Source organism: Choloepus didactylus, chromosome 3, assembly GCF_015220235.1.
Source record: "Choloepus didactylus isolate mChoDid1 chromosome 3, mChoDid1.pri, whole genome shotgun sequence".
NCBI lineage: Eukaryota > Metazoa > Chordata > Mammalia > Pilosa > Megalonychidae > Choloepus > Choloepus didactylus.
Window position 1 is genome coordinate 196,563,636 of NC_051309.1, and position 21,880 is coordinate 196,585,515.

The 21,880-nt window shown below is 36.8% G+C and overlaps 1 long non-coding RNA gene across 1 annotated transcript in view; it reads left to right on the plus strand.

The window, feature by feature from the left end:
• LOC119528930 overlaps window positions 1–21,880 on the plus strand; it is a 661,036-nt gene that overhangs the window by 368,040 nt on the left and 271,116 nt on the right. The window contains exon 2 of the long non-coding RNA XR_005215785.1: window positions 8,702–8,778. This is a non-coding gene — a long non-coding RNA (uncharacterized LOC119528930). The remainder of the gene's footprint in view (window positions 1–8,701; window positions 8,779–21,880) is intronic.

The following is a 21,880-nucleotide window of genomic DNA, read 5'->3' on the forward strand; positions in this document are numbered from 1 at the left end:
CTTGCCTCCTCTCCTTTCTTTTTACTCAGCTCCTCTTCTTTATTTTTCTCTCCCTTTAGTATTTCTTGCAGGGCAAGTCTCTTGTTAACGAATTCTCTCAGCATGTGCTTGTCTGTGAAAATTTTAAACTCTCCCTCCATTTCGAAGCAGAGCTTTGCTGGATAAAGAATACTTGGTTGGCAATTTTTTCTCTTTCAGAATCTTAAATATGTCATACCACTACTTTCTCACCTCCATGGTGCCTACTGAACAGACAGTACTTAAGTCTTACGTGCTTTTCCTTGTATGTGGTGAACACTTCTTTCTTGCTGCTTTCAGGAATTTCTCCTTCTCTTCAGTATTTGACAATCTGATTAGTATATGTCTCAGAGTGGATCTGTTTGGAATTCCTTGGTCTTCTTTGATTTGAATATTTATCTCATTTATAAGGGTTGGGAAGTTGTCCACAACTATGTCCTCAAATACTCTTCCTAGCCCTTTACTTTTCTCTTTCTGGAACACTAATGATTCTTATATTTGTGTGCTTCATGTTGTTCATCATTTCTCTGAGATCAATTTTAAATTTTTCATTTTTTCACCACTTGTTCTTTTCCGTGTTCACATTCAATTGATCTCTCCTCTAGTTCACTTATTCTTTCTTCTGCCTCTTCAAATCTGCTGTTATGTGTCTCTATATGGTTTTAATTTGATCTACAGTATCTTTTATTTCCATAAGATCTGCTATGTTTTAGTTTGCTCTTTAAAATTATTCTTTATGCCATTCTAGAGTTCTCTTGATATCCTCTATGTTTTTAGCCAGCCCACTGAAGTTGTTCAGGAGGTTTATGTGCACTTCCTTGCTTAATTGCCCCAAGTTCTGTGTCTCTTCCTTCTTTTCAATTTCGTTGTTTAGCTTGTCCATATCTTCTTGGGTCTTCATGTGCATCATGATTTTCTGTTGAGTTTGGGACATTTTCTTATCTTGATAAGATTATTTTGGGAAATACAGGATTATTGGAAGATTCATGTAGAATTTGTCACAGCCACAGCTTGCTGGAGTGGACTTTCCCTGTCTTCCCAGCAGATGGTGCTCTTGAGCCACCTCTTACCCTCAAACCAGCTTTTCCCCAACTGTGACTACATTCTGGGCAGGGTCCAAACCAGGTGGAAATCCAGTTAGTGCACTGGTTCCCTGTGTGCACTAGGGACTGTTATCCCTGGGGGTGGGGTATTGGCCCTATGCAGTTTGGCAGGGGTCCACTCAAGGGCACAGAGGTTCTGGTGATTCATGGGGCTCTGAGTGGATCACTCTTGGGCTGTGGGTATGGGTATCTTACCCACTAGCTCAAATGTGCCCTGCTCCCTGCCTACCATGAGTCTGTGGGCCTCTTGGGTTGGGGAGGGTCTCCTGGTACTTCTATGTGGTGTCCTTGCTTATCCCTGCTTCTCTCCCATGCACACTGTGGTCTTCTGTGGAGGAAGAGTGAATGGTCACTGTTTCCTGAGTTCCCTCACTGGAGTTCCCGGCCATGGAGCTCAGGAGGATTTTCTCCCCTGCTAATTGCTGAGATGGGTCCCCTGCTTGGTGCCTAGCTTATAGCTTCCAGTCCCTGGTGGTGGCCCTGGTTGAATAAATACACACTGTCCTTTCAGACATAGTTTCTCCAATTTTTTATCCAAGTCTCCACTATATATTGAAGAAGTCCTTCTCTGGCCACTTGAACCCTGGAACCACTGTCCCAGGTATTTTCTGCCTTTTCTCTTGTTTTTTTTTTTTCACAGAGTTAGTTACTCTGCCTCCCCTATTCTGGCATCTTCCCACCAGGCAGTTATTTTTAAGGATCAGTAGGCTTTGGCAGAATTGAAGATATCTGAGATATATTTATAGAGTGGTTTTATAGGTCTCTTTCTATATTACATTTGTGAAAACCAGAAGCATTGGGTAAAAAATCCATACAATAGTTTACAGCTTTCATTCAAGACAGTTGATTGTAGTTACCAGTCAAAATGTATATATTAAAAATATATACATATTGGTTACATTCTCTTCAAATTCTTTAGTCCAATATTTAATTCAATTGCTCATATTATACAACACAATAATGAAAAATTATCATCAGTACATGGAAAGAAATGCTAAGGAGAAATTTTCTCTGGCCATGTGAAAGGACCATCCAGGTAATGTTACTCAAATTATCTTTAAATACTCTGTGGGGCCCTAAGTTTCCAGTTTGAAGCAAGAAAAATATGCAGGTCCAGTCATGTTTTCCATTCAGGAAGCAGAAAGTGGCCAGATGTTCTTCGCCAGCCACTGCAGGTGTTTATACATAACCATGTAGGCTACAGGGACTTCTCTTATTGCTATTGCTTCTTTAAGCAAAAGAAAACTGGTGTGCAAACCATCTTTCCTAAAGAGCTTTCTTGCAAAGAGATACCTGGGAGATGCATCAGTCCTAAGCCAATGAGTAAAACCTCCTGGAAATGTTAGTTTTGGAAAAATACAAAGCCTCACCCCAGTGATACAGTGAGAACAGCTCTAGCAAGAATCACAGGGCAGACAAGGTTTGATGGAAAGACTTTTTAATTTTTGTGCTAGGATGACAGTCCTAGTCCTAGTCTTTAGACACCCATATATTCTTATCACTTTTCCTGTCTGGAATATCATTAAGCCTGGGCAAGCAGAAGGTTATGAACTGTACCAATTAGAAGGTTATTTCATCCACTCAGCACAGAAATATTAGTCTCCATCTTACTGTGCTAGGTGTACATTTATGAACAGTTGATAAAAAGCAACCTGTTCATCAGATCCCAGTTAACAGTGGTGTAACTAATGTGGAGACTTTTTTAAATTGTTTTCAGTAGTTGGCTAAATCTTTTTAAATGTTTTCCTGCCTCCAGTCAAAGTTCTTCCATACATCTTTTAAGGAATTAAGGCAAACCAAAAATGTGTGTTGACTGATAAATATTTGGGGGTGGGGGTGGGGAGAAGCCATCTCAATGGAACCTGAGAAAGAAGAATATAGGTAAGATATTCCCTCTTTCTCCAGCCTTGGTACATATTTTTGAGGAGTTGTTTTAAATTTTAAAATAATTTTAAAAGTTATTTCTCAAATTAATTTCAGAAAATTTGAAATTTTAAAGGGTTTGAATTTTTTTCAGCCCTCTTTTTCTAACTTGCTTGCAAACACATCTAAAATTGCCAACCAAATAGTTATTTCTTCGTATTAGAACATAGCATGATTCATAGAATTTTTTTTCTTTTTTTAAAGACATATTGTGAGAAAGCACATAGAATGCATGGTTAGTAATCTTTTAGAAATGATTTGTCCCTAAATATATAATTCCTTAGAAAATTTACAAGTGTTCTGAAACCTGTGGTAAACTTATTCCTTTCTGGTCCTTTGGAAAACAAGTGATATTACATATATTTTAATATTGCCCCCCCCTTGAGTTATTTCATACCACAAAGTTCTAGAAAAACTTATCAATTACTGCTGTGCAGTATGTATTTTGTCCCCCAGAATGCCATGTTCTTTGATGCAATGTTGTGGGGGCAGATGTATTAGTGTTGATTAGATTGGAATTCTTTGATTGAGTGTTTCCATGGAAATGTGACTCATTTAACTATGAGTGAAATGTTTGATTGGATAATTTCCATGGAGGTGTTACCCTACCCAATCAGGGTGGGTGTTAATTGGGTCACTGGAGTTGTATAAAGGAATTCACAGACAGAAGGACCTGAGAGCAACTGAGAGTGACATTTTGAAGCTGCAACTAAGAGAGGACAAAACACGCCAAGAGCAACATTTTGGAGAACGCCATTTTGAAACACAACCTGGGAGCAAGCAGATACCAGACACATGCCTTCCAAGCTAACAGGTTTTCCAGATGCCAGTGGTCTTTCTCCAGTGAAGGTACCCTATGGTTGATGCCTTACCTTGGATACTTTATGGCCTTAAGACTGTTACTTTGTAACCAAATAAACCCCCTTTATAAAAGCCAGTCCATTTCTGGTATTTGCAAAAAGGCAGCACTAGCAAACTGGAACAACTGCATAGATAGATGATTCTGTGAACACTAAAATATAGGACCATTAAACTACCATTACCTTTTTTTTTTTTTTGATTTATGGACTTATCAGACAATAACTGGAGGGCTGGTACCATTAATGTACCTTTTCTAAAAACACTAAAATCAAGGAATGGATACAAAAAAGTCATTAATGCAATTATGCTTCCATTTCAAAATTTTGCAATGAAGTGCATGAACCAAAAAATAACTATCTGCCTTGTCATTAATATCCCTGTCTAATGAAGTGCATCTAAATATCACTTTACTTTTAATTCTCCAGTTTGTTTAATTTAGGAATCAAATGCACAAACATACACATATGCACATGCATTTGTAGTTGTAGCATTTCAACCCTGACACCTTGGTTACCAATTGTGTCCTATTTTAAAGCATTTGATATCAAAACAATGTTGATTTTGAATGTAAGAGCTGCAAGCCCATGTGCAATTACCTGTGGCAATTCCTCACTGTTTTGGAAGGTAAGGGGTAATGAATGTGGGAAAACAGAGAAGGCTGGTGGGTATTCTAGGGCTGGTAACCTCTTAGAATGTTCTGAATGAGGCAGGGGTGTAACAGATGTCCTGACCTTCCATAACAAAGCATGCTTCAGTCTTTGCTCTGAAAATCTTTAATCCTTCTATGTTGTTCCTAGAGGGATCTTTCTAAAATGGGTTTATATAACATCAAATGCACATATAACTTTGTCACTTGCTCACCTAAGTACCCTCAATGTGTTCCAATCCTTACACCATGGAGTCTAAGCTCCTTTATAGAACGTATGCGATCTGGCCCTATTTAATTCTCCAGCCCGGGTCCCGATACTCTCTATACTCCACCTTAGGCTTTGGTAGCAAGGAGGAACACAGCACGCTTTCATACCTTCTCTGACCTGTGCTCTCAATGTATCCTTTGTTGGCAAGACCACTCCTCCTTTCACGTTCTCAGTCTGAAAGGCTCAGCTCTCATGGCCAAGCATGCTCTAGCCTGGCTGAGCGCACCTGTGCATCAACCTGTGTACTCTGCCATATCAATGTGCACAATTTATTGAAATGATTTGTTAAAATATTGTCTCCACCACTAGAATGTCAGGGACTGTGTCTTATTCATCCTTCAATACCCTATACCTTGGTTGGACCAGTGCCTGCTTTCCAGTAGGTACTCAATTAATGTTCATTAGCTTAAACCACTAATCACACCTAGACACATGGCATTTATATCTCACTCACCCTACCTGCTTTTGTCCTCTTTCATGTCATTGAATTGTTCATTTATCATCACATATCTCGATTGACTCCGTCAATACTTCTGTGCATTGAATCAGACCATTTCTAAAGATGGGAGAACCAAAACAAACAGGAGGTGATTTGCTACCCAATCACCAGTAAGTACAGAGCTAGAACCAGATGTTAAGTCTGCCTCTCTTCTCCTCTCTCTTCTCTCTTTCCATCCTCATCTTCTCTTTCCTCTCCCTTTTTTCACTCTTTCCCAGATCCATCAAGTAGAAGGGATCATGAAGTTGCCCAGATTAGTCTAGAATCCTTAACTATTCCTCAGAGGATAACAGAGGCTGCCTTCCAGACATTTGCCACCCCTTCCCTCCACACACACAGACTCCCATCCCTCCCAACATGCCAAGAATTACACATGGTGGCAGTTGCGGTTTGGAAACTACGCCTACCTAGAAACATTTTGAAATGCCAAGTTGTTTTAAACTTGTATGATTAATTCAAATAATAACCTTTCACTAATACCAGCAGCTCTTGATTGTTCACAGCCATTATGAAAGGTGTGAGCGCCCTGCTTGTCATCCCTCCCCTCCCCTCCCCCAGGCTCTGAGGCAGCTCTGCCAGAGGGAGGGCCCAGGAAACAAAGAGCTGGGACTTAGAATCAATCCATTGTTCCATGTTATCAGCTCTGGAAAAGGTTTTACAGAGAGAAATGTTGCAACGTTAGTCTAAAATATGGCTTGGGAGTTTCAGTTGAATTTATCTATGCTCTCCCTACTGCTGATTTCTGCAAGTAATCAAGAAATGAGTATGAAGATAATGTTGGAAGGGAAAAAAACAAACAAACAAACAACAAAAAAGCTCTTGTCAATAGCCAATAACAGCTCCGTAATTGTATTAACTTTTGATCTATTTTTAGTTCCAGGCAATTTGTAGAACTCGCTTTTTAAATTCGTTTTAATTTTATTTTGTAAAGAGGGCACAATACTATGGCTCAGACTACACTGACTTTTGAAAACCATTATGATTTGGGAGCAGAAATCTTCTTGAATCATCAACCCCTTACCTAGCAGAATAATCAAGTTAAAACAAAAGGGGACCTCGGACTTTATCTGGGCCCCTTTCTTCTTTTTTTAAATAAAGAAACTGAGATCCAAAGAGAGGCTGGAACCTGCCTGAGGTCACGCTTTCTCCCTTCATGCTAAGTCAGAGTTGGAAGGCAGGGTCGGTTACAGGGAAAGCTGAAATGCAAACCATGGTGTCCACTTATTTCTGCACTGTTTAAATATCACAAAATCAGCTGTATTTTAGTATGCTGACCAAACATTAAATTTAAGCAATAATATGTTGTCCATAATTGTCTCTCACTTCTTATCAACATTTCTAGAAAATGCTATATTTCCTTGGGAAAATATCATACATTTATTCAGGTCTGGTGCACAGAATGAATTGTACAGGTGCAGTTCTGGCAATTATTGTAACTCTTTTCTTCAGACTCTTTTCTGCTTTATTCATCATGCTCACTAGGAAACAGCCCTTTTTTCACTGTTTCTTTTATACCCAGGCTTCCATATATTATCCTGAAATCGTAACTAGGCTCTAAGGCTCCCCACATGTCCAGCTCATCAGGTGTTACAGCAAATGTTAATGTTGGTATCCTTGTTCTTTTGGAGAAATGATGATGTGCCAAAATGCTAGCAAGTTGAAAGTGCTTAGATATGTAGAACTAAATGTTTTTTGCAAGGGTAGCTCTCTCTTTAAATCATATCCATAGCACTTTTATTTCCTCCATCTATCTGGCTGTACTTTTCCAGGAGAAATATAAATCCCAAAATGAATTCATTTGTTACATTGGTTATCGTATAATAAATATCAAGACCTAATTGACACAGAAATGATATGGTAAGTTCTGTTTCACCTTGTGAGGGAATCTTTGCCCAAATCATTATGAGCATGGAATTCTCTACTGATGTGAAATAGCAGTAATTAGGCTTTTCCTTTTTCCCTTTCATACAATTCCTTCAGTCAGTTCAGTGGCTAAAATAAAAATTAAGCTTCCTTTTTTCTCTCTTAGACACTTTGAAAGATGGCAAAGATGAACCTTAAATTACTATATATAATAGTTGGAAATATTTTCAATTTTAGTGGCAAAATTCTTACTCAAGCTAAAGCTAATTGTAGACACGGTAGGAACTTTTTCCTCTAGAGGATATCAAAATTCTTCTCCACCAAGGTCAACAGAGGTAAGATGCTGCCCCTCATGTTAGCAATATTATGTTTAATTCTGGGTCTGGCACTACCCTAAGCACAGGGGAAATGAAGAATGTGGTATATTCTGTGGGTAAGATGTACACTAGTGGGCGAATATTGCTAGAGATATAGCAAGAAATCATTATTTGTTGTTCTCACCTGTAAGAAATCATGGTAAATTGTTGAGTCTGAAACTTTCTATTGATCTAATTTTATGGCATTGCTTCTAGAAACAGCTTCCTCTGCAACAGACTGATTTACAGAACAGCAAAAATGCTTACAGGATCCTTGAAGACTTAGCACCAGGAGAGAGGAGGACTACTATTTAAGCTCTTTACTTTGAAGTGATTACATTTGCAGTTTATAAACCAAACCTAACATTTTATTTTCAAAAGTCTAATCAAACTTATCAGATGGTGATATTATTTTTTCACTACAAACTTACATATATATCTAGTACTTTTTACAATAGATTTCAGTGTATCATGTGGTTAAGAGAATCATTTTCCTTTATGTTTGGATGACTACAGGAATATCTGAGACAAGCATTTTCCAGCAATACTCTAATACTGGCCCTTATTGCTTCCTTTTCTAAATAGGGAAGAGGGTGCATTAAGACAGGGTAAGAAAGTGATTGGCCCATGGATAGCCAGAGGTTTTGACTGCAAAACTCTAGTCAGCAAGTCAAACTACACAGTAGGCTAGTGAGTCATAAAATCACCTTTACTCCCAATTTCATTTTTTAGCAAGATGATAAGAGGCAGAAGTAGAAAAAAATCTAACTGTGTTCTAACTTGACGGAACTTAAGGGAAATATTTTTCCCCATCCATTTCTAAGGAGGAATACAGCAAAACCATTAGTGAGGCTAAGCTTAGGAAAACACACACACACACACACACACACACACACACACACACACACACAGAGTACTCACTTCCAAATACAGTCTATAGCTAAGACTTATTTATATGAATTTCCAAAGAATGAACAAAATGCATTCTTTTTAATGTTTCCCTACTGCTCCTGAAAATAAATGACTCTGCCAAGATTTGCAATGGTGCTATCCATACCCCAATGATAGGTGCTTTGTTGAACTGCTTCACTCGCTGGCATAATTTCCAAAAGTTAGGCTTCTGAGCATAAAATATTCTATGTTTGTTCTGAATATTTGCAGTGTGAGACAAGCTGAGTACAATTTATGCTGCAGTGTGTCCTACAGCAACTGAGATGTCGTACTGCACAATACTGAAGGTAAATCTACAGTAATTTATTGTATACCTTTAGAGTGGGGTACTTTTACCTTTAATGTTGTTAAATTGTTTCCTTACCTCTGAGGGATTATTTGCATATATTTAACAGAATGCAGACCTGGCCACATTTGTTTCTAATATCTAATTAGATGTGAAGGAACCTTGACTTTAATATTATGCTTTAAATTTAACTCCAGTGAACTGTGACTGAAAATGATATTACAGTCTATTAGGTATGATCTGGAAAAAAAAGCATGTAATTTGTAGTATTATCATTAAACCCCTTTTACTGCATATGTTTCAAGCACTGTTGTAAAATGAATGTCACTACCATTACATTTTTGACGTTCTAAATGGAACTGGATGAGGAGTCATAAAATTTAAATAAAAGAATATTCCATAATATTAAAGTTAAGTCCTATTCATTTCCCCATAAACTTCAAAGTCTCTATTTAATCTGTTTAACTAGTTAACTAATCGGTTTCTGTTAATGCTGTGGCAGATAATTTTCATGGCACATGAAGCACCTCTTATTTAGTGAAGATTAGCCATTAAACTTTAATTGGCTTTCACAACTTAACAGTAATCTCCTGCACATGAGACTTGCATTTGTGATTTTTAAGTGTTGAAGAAAGTACACAAACATCATATTTTAAACTCCCCAAAAGTTTCTTACGTTGCAGTTGTCCCGGAAATAATACTACTATTTTCAATTTCATTTTCAACTTTTATTATAAAGTTATCACGAAATTTTAAAAATTCCCTGAGGTAACAGTTGGGGGGTGTAGGGACAATGGTGTTTTTGTACAGGGAATGCAGAACTATCCCTAAAAATGACTCGAAGTGAACAGCTGGGTTTGTCCAGTGGCTCAGGCATTTGTAGGAATAGGCTTGATGCTGTTTCCTGAGTTACAAGTTTCATTAATGCCACTGGACTCAGGAAGGAAAGAGGGAGGAGAGGAGATGAGAAGATTTCAGGTTATGTTGATAAATTCATTCAAGAGATATTTTTTGAGCACCTAATACATTCTGAGAGTACAATAGTGACTAGACTAGTTCCGTGGTCTCCTGGGAGTTATATTATAATGGGGAAAATGTAAAATAGACACTGAAACAAGGAAACATTTAGGATAACTCCCCACAGTGGTATAATGCTATAAAGAAAATGAAGTAGGTGATGTGGCAGAAAGTGACAGGATTGGGAGGGGAGGAAGCCACCTTACTAAAGCGGGCAGGAAATTCTGCTCCCGGGAGTTAATAGTTAAGCTGACCCTAAATAATCACAAAGACCCAAACATACCAAAGCAGATGTTTGCAGGTAGAAAGGGCAGTGTTTCTAGCCAACAAAAAAACCTTGGGACTAGACAAAGCAAGGTGTGTCCAAGGTACACAAAAAAACAAGTTGAGCATAGTGTAAAGGGAAAGAATGAAATGAGAATAAGATAGATGAGCTGGTGTCATATCACCTAGAACCTGTGGACAGGATGACAGGTTTGGATTTTAATCAGTGATATGCTGGTAAATGCTTAATAACCAGTGGCTGGAGGCAAGGGTCTGCAGAGAGAGGGGGTAGAAGTATGCGTTTTATTCTTTGATTAGTTACTATAAATTTTACTGCTACAAAAGATGTATGGCATCCAATACAAATATTAACAAAATATAAACTAGTCTTTATTGTAAATTGCATAGAGCCACTTGCCTGTCACAGAAGGTTTTCTTGAAGATTGTTGAACTTTTATATTCATAGCCGACCTATGTTGCAACTGATGTATGAGTGTAGTTCCGATAGGAATGTTGGTTGATATTTTCATTTACATAATGTTCTGGTTTGCTAATGCTGCCATTTGCAAAATACCAGAAATGGATTGGCTTTTATAAAGAGGGTTAATTTGGTTACAAAGTTACAGTCTTAAGGTCATAAAGTGTCCAAAGTAAGTCATCAACAATCAAGTACTTTCACTGAAGGATGGCCATTGGCGTCCAGAAAACCTTGCAGAGTACACGTGGCTGGCATCTGCTTGCTCCCAAGTAGCGTTTCAAAATGGTGTTCTCCAAAATATTGCTCTTGGGGTGTTTTGTCCTGTCTTAGCTGCAGCTCCTCTTCAAAATGTTACTCTCAGTTGCTCTCAGGTCCTTCTGTCTGTGAATTCCTTTTCACAACTCCAGTGATCCAATTAAACCCACCCTGAATGGGAGGGGTAACACCTCAATGGAAATTATCCAATCAAACATTTCATTCACAGTTGATTGAGTCACATCTCCATGGAAACACTCAATCAAAGAATTCCAATCTAATCAACACTAATACATCTTCCCCCACAAGATTACATCAAAGAACATGGTGTTTTGGAGGACATATTACGTCAAAACTGACACACATAATGAGTAAGATAAAGCTGAAACAACAAAGATGCACGTTGGAACGTCACTTTTAGATCAATTATGTAAGTGACTGCTTTGCTGAAACAAATAATAGTTTTCAAATACTGGAAGACTATTTATTTCCTCAATGTTTTTTGTGCTATTCAAAATGTAACAACTACCAACTTAACACAGTTTTAAGTATAATTTGCTTTATTAACATTTTATCCATTATTTTTTGTTAACTCTAGGCAATAAACAAAACAGTAGATCAAGTCCTGATTCATAGCATTTACCAATATCTATGGTATACATACCCATAAGATGGCCAACTTCAAGATATCAGTATGCCATCACTGAATGTTGAGTTGGGAAGAGGTTCTTAGGAGCACAGCGTATATATTATTTACACCATGCAGACACAATATATGTAAATAATGTTAAGAGTTTGGATAATAGTAAAATGTATTGTAACAGTAAAGGAGTGATAACTTCAGATAATTATTTTTGTTTTAAAAATAATTTATATAATTGTAAGTATATGTAATTTAGTTTTTAAAAATGGCTGTTCAACAACTGGCTGGCAAAATCCCTGAAAAAGTTAACAATCCATATGCACAAACTGGTTTGAGTTGTATATCACTGTCTGCTATGTCAAGAATGGCTTTTAGGAATCAGAAATAGAAACAGGAGATTGATATGCTAATAGACTAGGGGGAAAGATGACTGTGTTCTGAGCTATTGTGGAGGCAGTGGAGGTGGTAAGAAGTAGTTTATTTGAGATCAGTTTTGGAGGAAAAGCTGACAGAACTTATAAATTGGATATTGAGGTTGCACTTAATGTCTTAAGTTCCTCATGTTTGAATTTAGATTATTTTATTTCTTTGTCAATCTTTCCTCAACATCTGTTCTCATGTTTCTGTCAGTTTTAGGCAAAATTGCAAATAAATTTCTAACAGATGAGTTTATTTAGCACCATTAATTTTATAACAATTAATACATTATTAAAAACTGGAGGTGAATAAACACATAAAAATAGCATTCAGGGATTTGTAGAAATGTAGATACATGAGTTCTGTTCTCAGACCACTTCAGAATCCAGATGGCATTTCTTTGCTCCTCTATAAGGACACAGATATTAGTAGATTGATAGTTGAATGTATTTAAAAGAAACATGTGCATAGTGAGTTATTTAGAATGATCCAGAACATCTGTAAATTTGGTGAAGAATCACCTCTAAATGAGTAATGGAAATGTTTACAAAGAAGAACGTTCTTGAGTACACTGATTTTCTCTTTACTCCACATTGTCAGAGCCTTCTTATTTTCAACTATAACACATGCTATACCATATGGATGGATGATTTCTTTCAGGAGGGATTGAATGTTTACTACTTATCAGCATAAATGAAGCTATCATGTAAATATAGAAAAGTTCACAAATCCACATTTATTTTAAGAGAATAATTTAATCACAGATCTGTTCTTTTGCTTTCATCCTGGTACATTATAAGGAATATGGTCCATGTTGTTTCAGAAATTAAAGGAATTATGAACATACACCGATGATCTGTGAACATGCCCCACTGTCTCTGAGTCGGTGTCAGAAAATTTCAATAAATGATAATTAGATTAATCCTTCAATTACAATTCAAACTAGAAGTGTAATAATTGTGTATATTATTGCTATTGAAATAAGTTAGCTCATCTTTCCCACATTTGTGATGATATATAAGTTTATGATTGGTCTCTTGTGTTTGGAGGACATTTGTTAAGAATTAAGATTGAAATGGACTCTGTAGTTTAACTAAATAATGTTTTCACACTATCAATGTGTTACTGAATGTCGAAAACTTAAGAAAGTCACAGACAGCGGATCAATACCTCTATCCTTTTCATTCTGGTGAGAGATGCAAGTTTAAAGAGTAATAGTTACTGTTCCCTATTAATTCACTTTGACTCTTCTTGCCTCTTTAAAATAACATTAGTGGACTATAAGCAATTGGAACTCCACTTTGAATCAATAGTAAAATGAAAAGAACTCTGTGCTGTGAGGTCAGGAGACCCAGATTTCAGCCCTGGTGTTCTACTACCTACATACATAACCTTGGGTAGGCCCTGGGTCTTAATTTTCTCAAGTAAAAACAAGGGAATGAACTTGAGTTTTAAATTCTCTTAGATCTGTAAAATAATCCCAGGGGTTTTCATTCATTATCATCTGGTTTTCCTATCTTATATATGGAGAGTTTGTGTAAAATAGCAAGGTGTTATGTACACTGAAGGCATTTTTCACACCTGTACACATCAAATATTTAGAAAAAGTCAAGTCTTACTTTAGTCATATGGAGCCCACTGGTAGTAACAAAGGTAGAATGTGAGACAGTTAGGGATGATACCCAGTACATGTGTTTGAGATAACTGTTTCATTCAGTTAAATGTTTAATGACCTTTGGAAATAAATGTATCCAATATAACTTTTTTGTTATCATTGCTCAATTTTGTTTGTTTGCTGTACTGGGTATCAATAGTTAACCATGAAATCCATTTCCCCTCTTCCTATGGAGCCCTAATTCATAGATATGATATGGATTTTTGAAAGCATGTGTAATTTCCATTTAATTTCTACCATTACTAAAACTTCATTATTATTTAGTAAAGATCTCATTTGTATTTAATGTATTAAGAAGAAAATAACCTTGTTTAAAATCCTGATTATTTTTCTTTTATTTTATTTTTTTTTTTTTTTTTTTTTTTTTTTTGGAAAGTTGGGTTGGATTAGGAGGAAAAGAAAGCATAGGGATAAAAAGAAGACTGAAAAGCAAGTAGGATAAAGCAAATGTGAAAGTAAGATGCATTTTTCTGCTCTCAGGCCTCATTCTGAGCTCAGCTTCCCAGTGCATTTACTGGTCCAGAGAGAAGTTGATATCCCACATCTGGTTCCTCAGAATACCCAGCTCTGTCTGAACTGCAATCATTAAGAGAAACTGGGTAGAAATATCTGTGAGAGCTGAGCTTCTGGCCTTATTTCTCACATTTGTGAATACTTTTTGCCTTTTACCTCCAATGGCTCCATCCCTGCTTGCTGCCATTTTCAACGTGTGTCCTTTACAACAGTCCAGTTTTATTTCTTCCCATACACTGGTGCCTCATTGGTTAAAGTGATCCCTGAAATCCTTCCATTCTGCAGATATTCATGTCTTCATTCACCAAAAACTCTGTATTGACTCCATACGAGTTAAGATGTTTCACACTCGTGGTTGTAAGCTGTGCTCATAAACCCCCACTGAAACATACCCTAACACTTAAAGACATAGTCCTCCTGTCCTGCCACAAATCTACTATTTGTTTGTTTGTTTGTCTTTTTTTTTTTTTATCTGACAGCACTCATCTCTTTTTTTCTGGTCATTGCTCTCCCTGAATAACTTCCTTTTTCCCTTATCCAATTGCCTGATTTAAAATACTTGAAATATTTTTTTCATTCAGAAATATAAAGCAATTTGCAATTTTCATTTGTGTATACCATAATTGTGACTTCTAATAATATAGTAATGCTAAATTTTGTTTTAATGTAATAGTTGTACATATTTTAGAAGAGATATATGCTTAAAAATTATCATGTGTTGTACCTGAACCTTTTCACACACCTGGAGTCTGGATTTTCTCATGGTTTTGGTCCTCACAGCCCTTTCCAATACAAGCAGATTAAGGACTTGCTCTTTGTTGCCCACTGTTACATACAGCTTCACTGATGGAAATCCGTACCCACTGTTCATGATGGGTTAGAGGAGTAGAGAGGCAGGGGAACTAAGAACTTCTCACCATTCACAACCTTATTACTTCTAGAAAGTGGGATCCGAGTCTCCTTCTCTATTTACAATCTTTGTTCTTGTACATCTCTGACTCCCTTATCCACCAGTCAGTTCTTTACCCTCATCATGATTTCCATTTATTCTGACCTCCATATGTTCCCAGGCCATCACTTTTGCCCTGCCTTCCCTTTATTCCTTCCAATGTGTAACTCATGGAAAGGCATTACAGTAGTGCATTGAACACTGCCTTAAACCTCTGCCCCATTGGCTCACCTAAGATATCAGTCCGTGGCTCTGGGGTCATGCCACTAAGAATTCTCTGGTCCCTTCCAAGTAGCCAAAAGTTATTGAAGACAGTTAAGGAAACAGCTGTTAAAAAATCATGCTGTCTCATGTCAGCTGAGCCCTCACTGCTGCTTGCAGTCCTTTTATCCTTATATATTGATTAAACATCAAAATTCTGAAAAATCTATTTGGGTGTTCACAAAAGTTAAAAGGTTGGTGTGTACAGGCTCATGGAGTCAGGGAATGGACTCAGGGAATCCCTGGAGCAGGCCAGTCTGAGACAGGAGTGACAGACAGGGCCCAAGAGAGTCGGGTCGGAGGAGAGCCCAGAGCTGCGTGGCTGGCAGGAGTGGTGCTGCTATTTGCACAGGCTCAGATGTCTGTGCCCAGAGCTGACAAAGATAAATTCCACTGTGGTTGAACAAATAGGCTTTCCTCATCCTCAGCCAATAAATATCCCATATTCTGAATAGGCTCCCAATTGACTTCTTGGTACAATTTGAGTTGATGGTCTGCACAACTGTGTAGAAATGAGGGCTTGGGTTACATCACAGACAACCTCTCTGACTATAATTGCCCCATTACAGGAGTGATCAACTGAGACTTCATTGCCAAAAGTCCCTTGTTGTGAACTCCTGGAGACCGGATACAGACTGTTTTGATGGAAGGCCAATTGCTAAGGGATTTACTGCCGTTAGTGGTTCTATAGACAGCAACGAGGCTTGCTTTCAGGGTACAATGAAGAAACCATCTGTTTCCTCAGACCTTTGCCTGAGTGCAAGCCTGACAGTCCCCAAGGGCTTTGTGGATGTTGTTGTTATTGCTATTCTTCATTATTTATTGATCATCAGAAATACATAATGTACTGAGAGATGATAATGTTCACAGGAAACATAGTTTATGTGTATGAAAAATGCTCAATCTAATACACTATACATAATGTTTGGAGGAACAGGATTTCTTACCTGGTAACACATGGAATTGACTATTAAGAGGTAGTTTGTCTTTCTGTTTTTCTTTTAAGTAGGAAGTGTTTAAAAAGTACACCATTGAAACTGTTGGAATAACTTGCTATTTGATTTAAATCAGTTCAGATTACCTATATAAGTCCCCATTCATTCATTTAGTTTTCTTTCATTCCTTCATTTAAGAAATATTTATGAGCATATATTATGTGTCAAACATCATGGAATCGAACATTAGTGAACTATTTTCAAAATCATAGCAGCTTACCTTTTTAAAAAGAAATCAAGCTGATTTACCATATCACTTTCCCTTCTTGGTAGAAATACAAAGATGTTGCTCTTAATGTTAGTAACCTCATGATTAGTATTGTGGCTAAGATCCACAATAGCACAATTACAAGAATATTCATTAGTTATTGTGTGGATGACATTAAAGGGAAACTTTTAAAAAATCATGGCTCAAAATCAAATTTGTAATATTTTAAATCTAAATTTAGGGACGCAATCAGAGAATCAGAGCATGAAGGATATTTCTTTATTTTACTGGTATTGGTGTTCCTCTCTTAATGGCATAATTTTTCTTAAATTGTTTATTTACAAATTAATCAACAAACATAAAACTAGATATTTTTATAATATTAAGGTTCTATAAAAAGAATTAGTAGTATCTATTTTTCTTAATTAAAATGGTTATTATTATTAAAACATTTAGTTTTATAGAAGGTTTTCTAATTCTGCATCTGTGGTACCAGATATTTTCAATAATTGGGACAATGTATTGATGTTTGTTTTCTGTGATCTTTGTAAACATCAAAGGCTTTAAAGAGGTTCAATATTTTCTTTTGAATACTGTGAGTCCAATAAAGAGAATACCAAAGAATGACACAATGCCCATATATACAATTTAGTAGTTGATTCTTTTTTTCTCAATCATAATAATATTTATTCACCAAGCAACTTATTTATCACCACAGAGTTAATCCAAATGGCTAAAATTGATCAAAGTCTTTATCTCATCCTTTGGGAGGGCTGAATCCATTCACAGAGGCTGTCTGCTTGGAATTGAGAAAAGAATTGTGATCCAAATATTGTTTTGACTAAGCATATGTGGAAGGCAAACATGTCTCTGAAAATTTCCCACATTATTGTAGAATTTCCTTCCTTAGTATTATAATTTTTATGATTTAAAATGGTAGCCCACCAATTATAGCCAAAGTACATAAGCAGAATATTCATTAATTGTTCTATATATATGGCTCTACTGAGAAACTTGAAAAATTTTAGAAACGCCCAGTTCATCTTGGTCTGGGAGCTAAGAATCCATACTTGATGTTGGCAAACATTTCTTGAGCCAATTTCTGGTCATTTCTCCCAAATAAGGGTTTTGATCACAAACTAGCCATCTGACATCTGAAATATCTAAGTTATATTCATTTTTCAAGTACCCGTTCATTTTTTATCAACAAATATTTATTAAGTTAATAATGAGTACGATTCACAGTACAATATATTGGCCATACAGGGGTGAATAATTGCCCAGAAACAGTTTTCCAGTTTTTCGGAGTCTTGTGAGGACCTCACCATTTAGGCTGTCTCTAATCTATATGGTGACTTTTTGAGTCTAAGACCCAGGAACATAGGCTGGATTTTGGCCCCTCTGAACCCTTGACTTAGCATTTTCACACAAGACACAATCTTACCAGCCATACATGGCAGCTCTCAGCATGTTTATGTAAAATAATAAGGCAAAACATGTGATTTCACTCTGCTTCGGAAATGAGGGATAATCGGGGAAAGATACACATCTGTGATAGGCAACCCCCGAAGCTGGCCTCCAGTGACCACACCTTCTGGTATTCACAGCTCTTGCAATCCCCTTTCTTCCCCTTCAGTGTCACCTGGACCTAGTGACTATTTTCTAACGAATAGAAATGTCAGAAGTAATGGAATGATAATTCTAAGATTAGGTTTTAAATAGACTGTGGCTTCCATCTGAGGTCTTCTCTCTCTCTCCCTCTCTCTGACTATCTCTGATTGCACCTCAGAAGTCATTCCAAGATGTGAGACAGCCCTGTGGCAAAGAAGCAAGCCCCCACCAAATCAGGCTTTCCGTTAAGACCACAGCCCTGGCCTATAATTTAACTGCAATCTCAGGAGACTCCAGTCACAGGCACTCAGCCAAGTTATCCAGGAATCCAAGTTCTGGATTCCTTACCTACAGAAAGTATGAGATAACAAAAGTGTGTTGTTTTAAGCTGTTAAGTTTCAGGATATTAAAGCTTCATTGACTTAGCTGAATAATACTTATTTTTTATTTTCATAACAGTCCAAAAATAGGTATGCCTGAAAGAGCAGCTTTCTTGAGTGGTAAGCTAGGAACCCAGCCTCCTTCTGTGTTGTAATGCTGCCCTCCTTGGAGTCCTTTCCGTTCAGCCAGAGTATGAGGGAAGAGAAAAGTGGATCACATATAAATAGATGAGGACTGGGGAGAGGGGGAAACCTGGAAATGACCTACATCACCTCTGTCCATAATCCATTGGGCAGAACTTAGTAACATGGCAGCGCTTGATTGCAAGGGAGTCTGGGAAATGTAATTTAGTTGGGTGCACAGGAGGAAAGAAGATATGCTTTGGTAAACAACTTGTCACTCTCTGCCACATGAGACACAGAGTGAATGGGGCAAGATAGAATGGGGTAAGAGAGAAAGACGGATAGAAATATTCCAGGCAACTCTCTGGAAACTGAAGTATTTGAAAATAAGGAGTCGTGGAGCAAGCCTGAGAGAGACCCCAACCAGACAATCCAGCCATTCATTTTGTCTACAAAATGAGTAAAGAAGCAAATTTGAAAGACAAAAGGAAGTTAATTATGAAGATATATATATTTATATACACTAGAAATTTACTTATGCCAATAAACTAGCAGATTTTGAGATTCAGAATAGATGCCAAACAATCAGGTCAAATTCTAACACAGTAGCAAGAATATCTCAAGCACTAGAATATCAGTGCAAGAGATCATGCCAAACAGGCTTCAAGTAGAGCTATTTGGTTACATTTAAGTGAAAAACTGGTTCCTTAAGATAACACTGCAGCACACTTCCAAAGAAGAGTGCTGAAGATGAGCTCAATTCCAAAACCAAAATTTTTTTGTAATAAATAATTTGGCTGTCAATGCATTGCCAATATTGTACTTTCCTATATATTTTTATTGACCGATGTCTTAGCCTCTTTATGCTCTGAGTCCTATTATCTTTTTATTTGCATTTCAGTCTAAGGAATTTTAATGTGTCATCCAACAGAGGATACATATGATATGAAATCTTATAAAAGAGTAGAGAGATTTGTGTCAAATAAAGGAGGATTTGCATTTCCTTTCTGAAGTTAAGGATTCCCTTGTTTTCTTATTTCTGTTGGTAGGAAATGAATGAACCTAAATTCAGAACATTGCTTGCTGACATAAAGACAAAACTACTTCCATTAATTTAATAAAAAAGCATCTTTCTCCCATGGTTCATCTTTATTTGTAAAATCATAATGCTTAAATTATATAAATAGCAGAAAGACAAAGTAACTTACTAGACTACATATATCCGTAAGAAATATTTTTAAATAATTAAATATTTTCAGCAGATCTAAAATCACTTTCATAATAACAATAACAATTGATGAGCCCAAGGTTTACTATTAATTTGAAAGCTTCCCTTTACATCAAAGAAGTGGAATTTGAGATTTTAATGGAATATGCTTTACATCAAATAAACATCAGGAAAAAGCCGGTAAATCTTATTTGAATCTGCAAAATTATAAATGTTTCCCAATTAATATTCCACTGTTTCTATTTTTATTTGTATATTAAATTTTTGGAAGAAAATATTCATTGAGATAGTGTTCTAGTTTGCTAATGCTGCCAGAATGCAAACACCAGAGATGAACTGGCTTTTATAAAAGGGGGTTTATTTGGTTACACAGTTACAGTCTGAAGGCCATAAAGTGTCCAAGGTAACACATGAGCAATCAGGTACCTTCACTGGAGGATGGCCTGTGGTGTCCAGAAAACCTCTGTTAACTAGGAAGGCACGTGGCTGACGTCTGCTCCAAAGTTCTGGTTTCAAAATGGCTTTCTCCCAGGACATTCCTCTCTAGGCTACAGTTCCTCAAAAATATCACTCTTAGTTGCACTTGGGATATTTGTCCTCTCTCAGCTTTTCCAGAGCAAGAGTCTGCTTTCTATGGCCGTCTTCAAACTGTCTCTCATCTGCACCTTCTGTGCTTTCTTCAAAGTGTCCCTCTTGGCTGTAGCTCTTCTTCAAAACATCACTCACAGCTGCACTGAGTTCCCTCTGCCCATCAGCTCATTTATATGGCTCCACTGATCAAGGCCCACCCAATGGGTGGAGCAACACCTCCATGGAAATTATCCAATCAGAGTCATCACCCACAGCTGGATGGGGTACATTCCAAAGAAACACTCAAAGAAATCTAATCAACACTGATAACATCTGTCCACGCAAGATTACATCAAAGATAATGGCATTTGGGGGACACAATATATTCAAACTGGCACAGATAGTTTTTGGCAATCTATATATTTTTTTCATTTTTTTTCAAATTTAATTTTATTGAGATCGTTAACATAGCATACAATTATCCAAAGATCCAGAGTGCTCAATCAGTTGTCCACAGTGCCATCATACAGCTGTGCATCCATCACCACAATTATTTTTTTTCAATTTTTAGAACATTTTCATTACTCCAGAAAAAAATAAAGGCAAAAAAAGGAAACTCAAATCCTCCCATACACCTAATCATGCCCCCCTCCATTATTGATTCAGAGTTTTGGTATAGTACATTTGTTACTGTTGATGAAAGAATGTTAGAATACTACTAACTGTAGTACATAGTTTGCAATAGGTATATTTTCCCTATATACTCCTCTATTATTAACTTCTAGTTATAAAGTCATATATTTGTTCTAGTTTATGAAAGAGATTTCTAATATCTGCACAGTTAATCATGGACATTGTCCATCACAAGATTCACTGTTTTATACATTCCCATCTTTTAACTTCCAACTTTCCTTCTGGTGATATACATGACTTTAAGCTTCCCCTTTCTACCACATTCACACATCATACAGCACTGTTAGCTATTCTCACAATAATGTGCTACCATCACCTCTGTCCATTTCCAAACACTTAAGTTCAGCCCAGTTGAACATTCTGCTCACAATAAGCAACTGCTCCCCATTCTTCAGCCTTGTTTTGTATCCTTGTAACTTATATTTCATGTCTATGAGTTTACATATTACAATTAGTTCATATCAGTGAGACCATGCAATATTTGTCCTTATGTGTCTGACTTATTTCACTCAATATAGTGCCCTCAAAGTTTTTTATCAACCCATTTTCCTATTTCAAGATGGTTTTGTTCACCTTCCATACATTCCATCCTAAGTAAACAACCGATGGTTCCCTGTACAGTCACATATTTATATATTCACCACCATCACCACTATCTATATAAGGAACTCTTCATTTCTTCCACAAAGAAGGAGGAAGAGGAATAGTCAAAGAAGGTAGGGAGACCAAAAAAATGAAAGAAACAAAACAAAACAAAAAAAAACATGACAGCTAAAAAGCAAAAAAAGGAAAGATAAAATTAAACTAAAGTATTATAACAAAG